Here is an 11,653-nt window from a genome sequence, read left to right on the forward strand (position 1 = left end):
CTCTCAACCCTGCCCCTGGTTGGTAGCATTTACCCCCCCACCCCCATGATCATTACAACATTAAATGAACCTCACCCCTACACACACACATCTCCTCCCGCCAGGAGAGGGATCCCTGTCCTGAGCTGAGAGCCACCGTCAGTGTCCCACGTCAGCCATGCACTGCAACCTCCCACTTGTTCTCACTAGCAGTGTTCCAAACCACTTCCAGCTGGGTGTGGTGGCACACACCTATAATCTTAGCACTTGGGAGGCTGAGGCAGGAGGATCACCACAAGTTCAAGGCCAGGTTGGGCTACATAGTTCAAATTCAGCCTGAACTACATAGCAAGACCCTGTCTCCAAAAAAAAACACTTCTAAAATCTTCAAGCGGTTCGGACCACTAATGTCCCTGCTCACCCTAGTGCCATACACTGCACCAAGTCTTGGCTTTATCAAGCTCTCAAGTCCCTCAAATCTAGGGCTCATTTACTAACATCACCTCCCTTTGCCATGTCTTCATTTTTCTTCTCACCCAGCCCAAATGCCATTGTCAATAATCGAGTTGTTTCCTCCTCAGTATCCTCCATCCACCCTTTCTGCATTATAATGACATGGCACACTCGGCCCTGTTGGGACCTGACCTCTCTCTCTGTGTCTGAGCCTGATGAGCTGACCGTCGCTGGAGAGGAACCACACCACTGGGCTGAACGGCTGGATTTTAACACTCCTGTCCACAAGCCTCACATGGGCACCCAGCGGCATGGTATATTCCAGTTCCCTGCCCACCTACCTCCCAGAGGCCTCTCCTTACCTCCTCTTCAGGGCGCCCACGTGTTCACGTGTTCCCCATACACAGTTCACCTTGTGCCTCAATAACAAGACACTTTAGGCAGTTGACTTGCAGCCTCCCAGTGTACAAATTTCACCTGAATGTGTACCCAGAGTGACTACTTGTTCCATGGAGGAAGCACCCTACTCCTGTCAAAAGGCACCCTCTCCGGTCTCTGAGTCCTTCTCACCTCTCCAGCCCTTAGCTCCAACAGTTACTCCTCTGTCCCTTGGGATCAGATTTCCTTTCTCTACTAAGTTATTTCCATCAGCACAAAATGTGTAACATGATTTCTTGCCAAAAAAACAAACTGCCTTGACTCCCTCCACTGTAACAAAGCAGCACTTCTGTTTCTCTCCACAACAAAATTCTCTCTACCACCCTCAGGTTCCTCTCACTATTTTTAAAAACACCTTGATTGTGAATTACATATGCAAAAGAATTGGGCCTGGGGATGTGGCTCAATGGTGAAGTGCTTGCCTAGTATGCTCAAGCAGTGGGTTCAATCCCCAGCACTGCAAAAAAAAAAATGCATAGAATGTATAGGCACAGTGTAAATAAAGAATGATAAGGGCCTGGGATTTAGCTCAGTGGTTCTGGCGCCTACCTTGCAAGCACAAGGTCCCGAGTTCAATCCCCCAGTACTAAAAAAAAGAATGATAAGGTGACCACCACCCTGTACTGACTGCTCAGCTTAAATATTAGAGATAGCAGGACAACAGAGCATGCGCAGGCCCCTTTGCAGTTACTTCTTTACCCTCTGTCACACCATCCTAAAGTTTGTATTAATCATTCTTTTCCCTTTATGGTTTAATCACCTACATATGCATACTTAAACAGTATGCTATTTGGCTTTGTTTTTGAACTATATAAATGGAGTCATAATGTATATATTCTGTGATTTTTAAATTCTATATTTTTTAACATGGATATTAATGTATATAGTTGAAATTCATTTTCACTGTTGTATCATTCTGTTGTATAAATATACCACAATTTTTATGTTTTACCTTTAATGAACATCTGACTACTGCCAGTTATATCACTATGACGAGCAATACTTCTATGAACATTATAATGCATATCTACTGCTGCAGATGGGAGAACTCTAAAATGGAATTGCTAGGTGTGAAGAATGTATGTGTTCAACTTTATTAATGTAGAAAAAACAATATTCCCTTCTATTACACTTTTATTAAATAAAATCCTATTCAGTCCTCTTTCAATCTGCTAATCAGAGTTCCACAACCTAGATTATTCTTTTATAATATCATGTAATGAAATTTCTCAGTGTCTGGCCTTAAAAATATTTTTCATAAGTAGCTGAAGTCAAGGAGATGAAAACCATGACGAGCTCCCGCACAGCCCCTGGAAAGATAATAACATCACAAAAGTCGTTTTTTAAATCTGACTGAACATCTTGTTCTCCTGTGTAGAGTGGACATGCGCAAATATTCATCAGTGTTTGCAACTCTGTTGGAACAACAGGATCTGGTTAAACTCCACAACTTCAGGAAATAAGTAAATAAAATTATTGTGAAGATAACCTCCTAAAGAAACACACACCTGGATGCTTGTCTTCCTTGGTAATTCGCTGCCTCAGTTATAATGCTCTAAATGGCATCTCAGTATTCCTAAACGTTGCACATACATGAAAGGTTTCCTGACAGATCAGGGAGCACTGCATACTCTTCTTCTACATGCAGTGAAAAAAATCAAACCCCTTGACACCTTTCAAGAGATATTATTTAACAAATCACCTGGAAGTCCACGTTTAATCTACACTAGATAATCAAAATTGTTTTCAAAAGTGTCTGTAACACGCTCACCAACAGAAAATTTTAGGGCCTATTGCTCCATATCCTTACCACTTTATACTGAGCAATCCTAAAGTTTGCCAATATGATAAACATAAACTGGAATCTAGCTGTGCTTTCAATTTACATTTTCCTGATTATTAATAAGGCTGAGTGCCTTTATGTATTTCTGGCCCATTTACGCTTTGTTTTGTTTTGGTGCCGGGGATCGAACTCAGGACCTTGCACTTGTGAGGCAGGAGGCAGCACCACTGAGCCAAATCCCCAGCCCCTGGCCCATTTATGTTTTCTATAAAATAGCCCATTTTTTCCCATTTTTCTATTGGATTATTTATCTTTTTCTTACAGATTTGTAAGACTTCTTCACATATTCTGGCTACCATTTTTTGACTGATCTATAACTACAAACATTTTCTCCCAATTTGAGACTTGTCTTTTTACTATCTTTAAGGCGTTTTCTGTCTTCAGAAATCTGTCTCCCCCTAAATCATAAAGATATTGAGTTATATTTTCTTCTCAGTATTTAATGATTTTCTTTTGGATTTGTCTTATAATTCTCAATGTATGATAAACCAAATACTCCCAAGTTCTTCAGGGTGTCTTTGTTATTCTTGTCTTTGTTATTCTTTTTAGTCTTCCATATAAATTGTTTTTCTTCCACATAAATTTTAGAATCAGCTTCCCAAGTGAGACACACACACACACACACACACCCTGTTGGAATTGAAGGTGTATATCAACTTAAAATGAATCAGCATCCTCTGACCATGTCATCCACGTATCATCAATACCTGACCTTATTCTACACTAATTCCTAGGCAGTTGGAGCATTCCAGCAATATGATGCCTTGCCTCCAAGGCACGAAGCCTTAATCAGTGCCAAATCTACCTCCAAAACTGCCTTAAAGTCAAAACAATATGGCATAAGAATACTAACTTTAATCTTACAATTAATTAGCATGCTAAATTTCTATTCATATGTCTGCGTCCCACATGGGACCATGAGCTCGGTAAGAAACAGACCTAGTTCCTGTTTTAACAGTGATTACAAGAGTAACAATAATAGCTAATAGTTATGGGGAATTTATTCTGTGCCATGCTCTTATCTAAATGTCCATACATGATTTCTTGTTTCATCCGCTTTACTCAATAAGGTAGATACTGTTATGGATGCTTTTAATTGAGGTTTGGAGAAATTAGGTAACTTCCCCAGGGTCATACAGTTTGTAGGTGAAAATGGGATTCAAACTCCCAGGGTCTAATTCCAAAATCCTTGTTCTTGGAAAGTACTCAATGCTGCCTCAACAAACATTCACAAAGACACTCCAGATGAGCCCAAATTGAAGTGACATTTTACAAAATCCCAGAATAGTACCCCTCAAAATTGTTAAGTTCAACAAAAAAGTAAAGTTTGTCTATAGGAACTTAAATGATGACGGCTGTATAGCATCCTGGGTCTGAGCCAGGGACATAAGAAAAGGACGCTAGGTAAAAACTAAGGAAACGGACAGTGGACTTGGGATGCTGCAGAAGCAAAGTCTGCCTGCTCAGTGGCACTGTGGGGAAGGAGGAATGAATTCAAGTACTTCCAAAGAAGGGCAACAGCCTCTTCCGCAAATGACAAGCAGAATCTGGTGATTATGGGTAGGAAGACCTCATTCTCCAATTCCCGAGGACTTGCCTTTTGAAGGACAGTTAATATAGTTCCAAGTAGAGAACTCTACCTCCACAAGGAGCTCATTTTCTTTCCCAAAGTCTGAATGATGTCTTACAACTTATTGAGCAACCAGAATTAGCAAATAAAGTGGACATGGTTTGGATAGTGGGAGGTAGTTCTGTCTATCCTGAAGCTTGTGAATTGACCAGCCTATCTCAAGCTATTTGTGACATGGATCATACAGGAATTTGAAAATGACACATTTTTTCCAGAAATTGATTTGAAAAACTACAAACTTCTAAAATACCTAGGTATGCTTTCTGAGATCCAGGAGAAGAAAGGCATTAAGTACAAATTTGAAGTATATGAAAAGAATAACTACTATGAAGGGGTATTCTGACCTATTTCAAATTGTTCTCCTAAAAAATTTTATATTTGTATATAAGAGGAAAAAACTAAGGAAACTAATAAAGCATGAATTTCATCTGGCCAGGCATGATGGTACACACACGCCTGTAATCACAGCACTTGGGAGGCTGAGGCAGGAGGATCACCAGGTCTTTGAGGCCAGCCTGGACCAGATAGTGAGTTCAAGACCAGTGGAACTGCAAACAAAGAACCTGTCTCCAAAAAATGGGAAAAAAAATCATCTTGATGATATTATAGTTTATCCAAGAACATTATATGTATTGCTCCATGTAAACTGATATATGTGTGTTTTGCTGAGAATTGAACTTAAACACACTACTACTGAGCTACATCAACCAGCCCACTTAACTGATATTTAATGTCTTTCAATAAAGTTTTATAGATTTCACCATAAAGTGTTTCATATTGTTAGATTTATTCATGAATTCCTTATATTTTTGTTCTTAGAATAAACTGTAACTTTTATTTCTTAGTTATATTTTCTGACGTGCCTCATGTAAAATGGAAGAGAATTTTTTATTTTTCAAATAATTGATAGTCTTTTTTAGAGAAAATTTAGGTATAGAGAAAAATTAATCAGATAGTACAGAGTTCCCATATGCCCTCCCCACACACAGTTTCCATTATTAACATCTTTCATTAGTTTGGTACACGGGTTAATTGATGAGCCATATGAGCACATTATTACTGACTAAAGTTCATAGTTTGTTAGAGTTCACTCTTTGTACTATACAGTTCTATGGATTTTGCCAGATGTGTAATTCATATATTTTACCATTACACTGCTGTACAGAAAGTTCTACCACCGAAGAATCCCTTGGGCTCCACCTGTTCAACTTCCCCTACTCTCAACCTTTGGCAACTACTGATCTTTTTACTGTTTCATGGGTTTGTGTTTACTAGAATTTCATATTGTTGGAATCATACAGAAGCCTTTTCAAAATGGCTTCTTTCTTTTACAATATGAATTCGAAGTTTCTCCATGAATTTTAGTGACTTGAAGCAGCAACCAGCAGTGAAGCGAGCATCCCTTTCCCCCTCCTCTTTTATCCCATCCAGGCCATAAACCTTTTGGGTGGTGCCATCCACACCCAGGGTCAGCCTTCCCATCATCCACACACAGAACTCTGCTAATTCCAGTCAGTGGACTAATTTAGTACCACACACCCTAAATCCCAGCATCACACACCCTAGATCTGCCCAGTTCCAAAAAGCCCCACCTATGAGTTCATGAGGCTTTGGGGGGACATCTAGATACACTCCACTACCGACTGTTTTCTTATTATTGAGTTTTAGGAGTTCTTCATACATTTTTGTATAAATCTTCTTTAAGATGTGTGTTTTACAAATATTTCTCCAAATCTGTGGCTGTAATTTACTTTTTAAAATTTTTTTGCAGTTGATATTTTTTGGGGGGTTGTTATGTTTTGTTTTGTTTTTTAAACAGTGTTTCACTATGTAGCTCAGGCTGGCCTTGAACTCACTAGGCAGCCCAGGCTGGCCTCAAACTCGAAATGATCTTCCTGCCTCAGCCTCCCAAGTGCTGGTATGATAGGTGTGTGCCACCACACCCAGTTTTTGCAATTGATTTTTATAAATAGTTTTTATTCAACAAGTTTGCTACACTCTTGTTCTAATAATCTGAGATTCTTTAGAGTTCTCTACTTAGTTTTGTCTTCTGTAAATAATGACAGTCCTGTTTCTTCATTTTAAATTCATATAACTTAAAAAATTTTATGTATTTTTAATATTTATTGTTTTTTAACCTCTGCCTTTGGCTAAAACTTCTCAAACAATATTACCTTAAAGGAAGGGTTTCCAGCCAGGCTTGGTGGTGTATACCTATAATGCCAGCACTTGAGCTGTTGAGGCAAGAGAATTTCCATGAGTTTGAGGCCAGCTTGGGCTACATAGTGAGTTCCAGACCAGTCTGAACTACATAGTGAGCGAGCGAGACCCTGTCTCCAAAAAATGGGGGAAGGGCTGGGAATTTAGCTCAGTGGTTGGTGCTGCCGGCTGCCTCGAAAGCGCAAGGTCCTAAGTTCAATCCCCAGTACCAAAAAACAGGGGAGTGTTTTCAGCATTCACTTTTTATCAAGTTTTGCTTCGTGTATTTTGAAGCTCTGTAAATGGTGCCTATACATTTAACTCATTATTATTATGAAACTCTCCATCTTTATTCCTGGCTATCGTCCTTTGTCTGATATAAACATCATTACGCTGACTTCCTTCTGATCAGCTTTTTCTTTTTCTTTTCAAGCTATGTGTGTCATTATGTTTAAAGAAGGTTTTTGCATACAACATATTTGGATCTTGCATTTTTATACTAACAGGACAATCTGCCTTTTAGTTGAACTTAGACATTCACATTAAATGCAATTATCAATATAGTTGGTTCTAAATCTACCAACTTGATTCATTTGTCCTATATGTTCATTGTTCTTCTTTCCCAACCTTCTTTTGAATTGATTTAGTATTATTTATTTATTTATTTATTTATTTATTTTGGGGGTACTGGGGATCGAACTTGGGACGTTCTGCTTGCAAGGCAGGCGGCAGAACCACTGAGCTAAATCCCCAGCCCAATTTAGCATACTTTAACATACCATTATATCTACTTTATTAGTTATGTATCTTTTTTCAGTGATGGATCATGATTTTGAGTATACATCTTTAGGTTATCACTCTACCTTCAAATATTATACCTCTTCACATACACTGTTGGAACCTTAAAGTAATACTTCAATTTCCTCCCTCGCATTCTTTGTGCTATTATTATCACGTGCTTTATTTCTACATATGTTATAAACCACACAATACTCTGTCATTGTTTTTGCTTTGAATATCGACTGCCTGTATAAAGACATCTTCAAGCTTCAGACCAATTTTGTTCAGAAGCCAGTCTTTTCTATCAGCCGCATAGTTGCCATTTCAGTGTTCTTCACTCTAGTTCTCTCTCTGGGCCTTCTCTCTACCCTACTTTGAAGACCAGAGCACACAATGGTTAGAAAGCTTGATGCCGTCCCAAGGGTTGTGACTCATGCTGCTCCCTTGGCTTTTTTCAGTCCCGTTTTCTTCCTGAGCTTCAGTTGGATAGCTTCTATCACTGTCGTGAAGTTAACTGCTATCTTCTCCTGCAGTACTGAATCTAGTATAAATCCCATTTGGTGCATTTTTCACTTAAGATGTTGTAGTTTCTAAAAATCCTCCATTTCTCTCCTTATTCCATTTCTGTTCTCCTTTTATGGCTGATTTTTCTTATGACTATGGATCATGTTTTTCTACTCCGCATATATGATAATTTTCAGTCGGATGCTATTTATTTCTAATGTGTCAGTGCTGGATGTCTGGATTTAAAGGATATCGGGCCTTTTTTTTTTTCTTTCTGGTTTTTGGTTAAATAACTTGCAAATCAGTTTGACCCTTCTGAGGCTTTTTACAGCTTTGTTAGAGCAGGTCACGGCAGCCTTTACCCCAGGAATGATCTGCCTCTGCCATGAAGGTGTGAGCTTCCGGGATTGTCGCTAAATACCCCGGATGATTAATGAGACCTTTCTGGCCTGGCCTTTGGGGCTTGGACATCTGTGTCCGGTGGAGCTCTGGGAGTCCTTGTCCTAAAGGTTCCAGGCTGCTCACTACCTAGAGCTACTTCTGACCTGTGTGGCTCAGTACTAAAGTCTCAAGGGGACTCCTGTGGAGACTTCTGGAGCTTTGTTTCTTTTTTTTTCAGACAATTCAGCCTTTATTTTTGAAAATAATTCTGTAGATTCCACTTTCTTCTGTGAAACTGAGTTCAGGCAATAAAAACACACAAATTCCTCGCCAACCTGCCATTTGCTCCTAGCCTATGAGGATATGGAAATGTAGGACTTGTTCCAGGGCCAGAGCTGCCCTGATCTCAGCTACTCTATCGCAGACTGAGAAGGCCGCTAGAAGCCACCATCTTCAGGGAGGGGCCTGTGCACCAAACCCCAGGGGGAAAAGGGACAAAAGGAACTCATCTGTCTTCCCCCAAACCAGCACAGAATCCCCCTAAAAGACGGAGACTGACGTTTTTTAGAAGGGGGTCCAAGGATAGTATCTCTTTGAAGCACAAAATGGGTGGGGGACCCAAGGCTTTCCTCCCACCGCCTTTCCCCTGACAGCTGTGCACGAGCCAAGGAGATCTTGCTTTTCTTCCTCCGCTTTTCATCTCCAATTACCAAGTGTTAGGCTGCAGAGAAAGAAGAGCTGAGAGGAGATCTGTGGCAAGGAGAGAAGGCCAAGGGACAGTAAACCCTGGCAATCCATCAACTCTATCCTGACCCTGCAGTGAAACCCCTTGGTTAGTCTCATTTGGGCCACAAACACATTCTCCTCTCCCATCACCCAACCCCACACTGGGGTAAGGCAGTGAAAGAGGAAAGAGATTGAGGAGGCTCATGCCCTGGCTGGAAGAACCAAATCAGAGAAGAGGCTTGGATAAGAAAGCTAAAGTTGCCAACCTCTCTGCAGAGACCATAGGAGAAAACTCAGGATGTGGACATTCTTGGCCCCAACAAGCCCAAGTCTCTTCCTACCACACAGTGGTTTCTTGTATAATAGCTCCCAACATACCTCAGAATTGTTGTTCTCCTCTGACTCCCTTGAGAATGGGAGAATAACCCTCACCTTATCATGTGTGCACTTGAATGCTACTCCAAAAAAAAGCAAAGGAAAATAAAGATAAATGGACCCAAAAGGGCAACACAGACAGGACGATACAGTCTGGGGACTGCAATCCCATCTTAGCTCATGACACAGCAAGGAAGAGATCCCAAAGGGATAGGAGGTGCTGTTAATTCCAACTAGGATCATAGCCCTCCCAGGTCTGTGGGGGCGCCAGATGGACACGAGGGCCCGGGAAATGGACGGTGACGATGCCTCGGTAGCTGGCCCTGGGAACACCTGACTTGAGGTCATCCATGACACCCAGGGCCTTGGCAAAGGCCCTGAAACTGTCCCTGCTTGTATACTGCACCCGCACCTCTCCCAGCTCCTTCCGATTGTTGGTCCTCACTTTTCAACCTGTAGCTAGGGAGCACCATAGACTCCGGCAAGGAAATCACGGTCGTAGGCCTCCCGCTGCAGGTATGACAAGTCCAGCTGGGTGAAGGGCACAAACTGCTGTTTCAGCTTGATGAACTTGAGATGCTGGTCAAAGAACTGCCCATGGCTCACACCCTTTCGGCCAAAGGTCATTGTTCTTGAGATTTCAGTGTGCATGCAGGCCCAGCCCTTCCATTGCTCAGGCCGGTGCATCCAGTCGTCCCAGAAGGCCTTGGGCCACTTAGGCTCCAGCTCAGCCCACAGTTCAGCCAAGAGCAGCCAGCCCAGGCCAGGAAAAAAGTCTGTGCGATAAAGCAGCTCTGGCTTGCTCAAGTCCACCATCTGCTCCTTGCCATTGTCATTCCAGGCAGACACACACCAAAGAGAGGGGTCACTCCTCAGCAGTGGGTAAGTGGCCTGAAAGTACTCAAAGAAGTCTGGTGCTACTTCTAGATCATCCTCCACCACCACAGCTGCTGGGAACTTGAACTCAAGGAAGATCTGGCCCAGTGCCCAGTGATAGTGTCTGGCAATCTTGTAGTAGCCCTGGAACTTGCGGTGGTCAGGTTGCACAGCAATATTCCTCAGGTCAGGCTGCCATATGTGTGTGACTGCACTGCCATAGGAAGCGATGACCTGGGCCGTTTCCTCATGCCCACAGTCCTGGCTGACAATAATGGGGAAGTGCTCAGCTGAGGGCCGATAATGCAGCAGTTTGTCCAAGCAGCGTCGGACAGTGCTGCGGTCACAGGCAATGACTAGGATGGGAATTACAGCTGGTGATGAGGTCACAGGCACATGAGGCTGGGCAGGAAGAGCTACAGTGGGGACCCTCCACCGCTGGCTCCACAGAACATGGTGCTCCCTGATCTCCTGCAATAGCCCCCACTGACGCTCTAACTCCACTTTGGCATCCTGGGCCAGGGGGATCACCTCTCAGGTGAGACTGGCAGGGTCATCATTGAGAGCATTGTCTAAGGGTGGCCGGCCAGGTGCTTGGAGTGTCCAGAAGAGGAACAGCAGGGCATTCCAGGCCACAAAGAGGATAGCTCCCCACAGCACAAGCCCTGCAGACTGCTTCTTCAGCATCCTGGCCCCCACCGGGGAGGGCGGGCAAGGGAGGGCTCGAGGCTGCCCCTGAGTTTCCTTGACCGCAGTTCTAGCGATGCTTCCCCTGGGCTATGGGATCAGGAAGCAGTCATGCACCTTTCTCCTCTCAGTCGCTCCCTTGGAGACCATCAAACCCCCATCCAGTATTCCATTTCCAAAACTGAGAATCCAAGTCAGATCCACCAAAACATGTGCAGCTTTTCTTATCCAGGTCCAAAGTCCATGGCTGAGTGGACCTTGAGGGGGAGGAGTCTGGGGGAAGGGGTGTGTCCAAGCCCCTCCCCCCCACCCTGCAGACTTCAAAGTCTTTCCCAGGAGGCTGTTACCTTGCTTCATTCAGCTGGTTTATTAAGCTCAGAGGCCAGTGTTAGACAGGTCCCAGGTACTCTCCCATCTGCTGGTCAGGAAGGGGAGGGCATCCACTATGAGGACTGGTCCATCTATCTTCTGGATCCTGCCTAGTGTAGGTGGACTGGAAGCCACTGCCTGCCGAGTCCAAGTCCACACTCGGGCTGAGCCCCTACCACTGGCCCAGGCCCCACCCCCTCGACCTGGAGCTTTGTTTCTATGTAGCTCTCTCCTGTCCAAGACTTGGCCCCACGGTTCCCAGCATCCTTCGCCTTCCTGGACTTGGTTCTCTATTGTCACCTCAGTGACACCGCCATGCTGTGCTCAGTCTGTTCTCCGCGTACCTGGTCCAGAATGCACCTCTGGGCAGAGCGCCAAGGCCAATGTAGGCTTCACCTCTCTTGTCTGAAACA

At 43.3% G+C, this 11,653-nt stretch overlaps 2 pseudogenes; one reads left to right on the forward strand and one right to left on the reverse strand.

Annotated features, from left to right (window-relative positions):
* Window positions 1-493: 493 nt before the first annotated feature.
* On the forward strand, window positions 494-6,664 carry LOC101706045 (dihydrofolate reductase pseudogene; annotated as a pseudogene).
* A 2,226-nt stretch (window positions 6,665-8,890) lies between these two features.
* Window positions 8,891-11,203, reverse strand: LOC101696759 (alpha-1,3-mannosyl-glycoprotein 2-beta-N-acetylglucosaminyltransferase-like; annotated as a pseudogene).
* Window positions 11,204-11,653: the final 450 nt, after the last annotated feature.

Source organism: Heterocephalus glaber, unplaced genomic scaffold (assembly GCF_053883595.1).
Source record: "Heterocephalus glaber isolate CG9 unplaced genomic scaffold, H.glaber_assembly_v1.0 deba00001600, whole genome shotgun sequence".
Lineage (NCBI taxonomy): Eukaryota > Metazoa > Chordata > Mammalia > Rodentia > Bathyergidae > Heterocephalus > Heterocephalus glaber.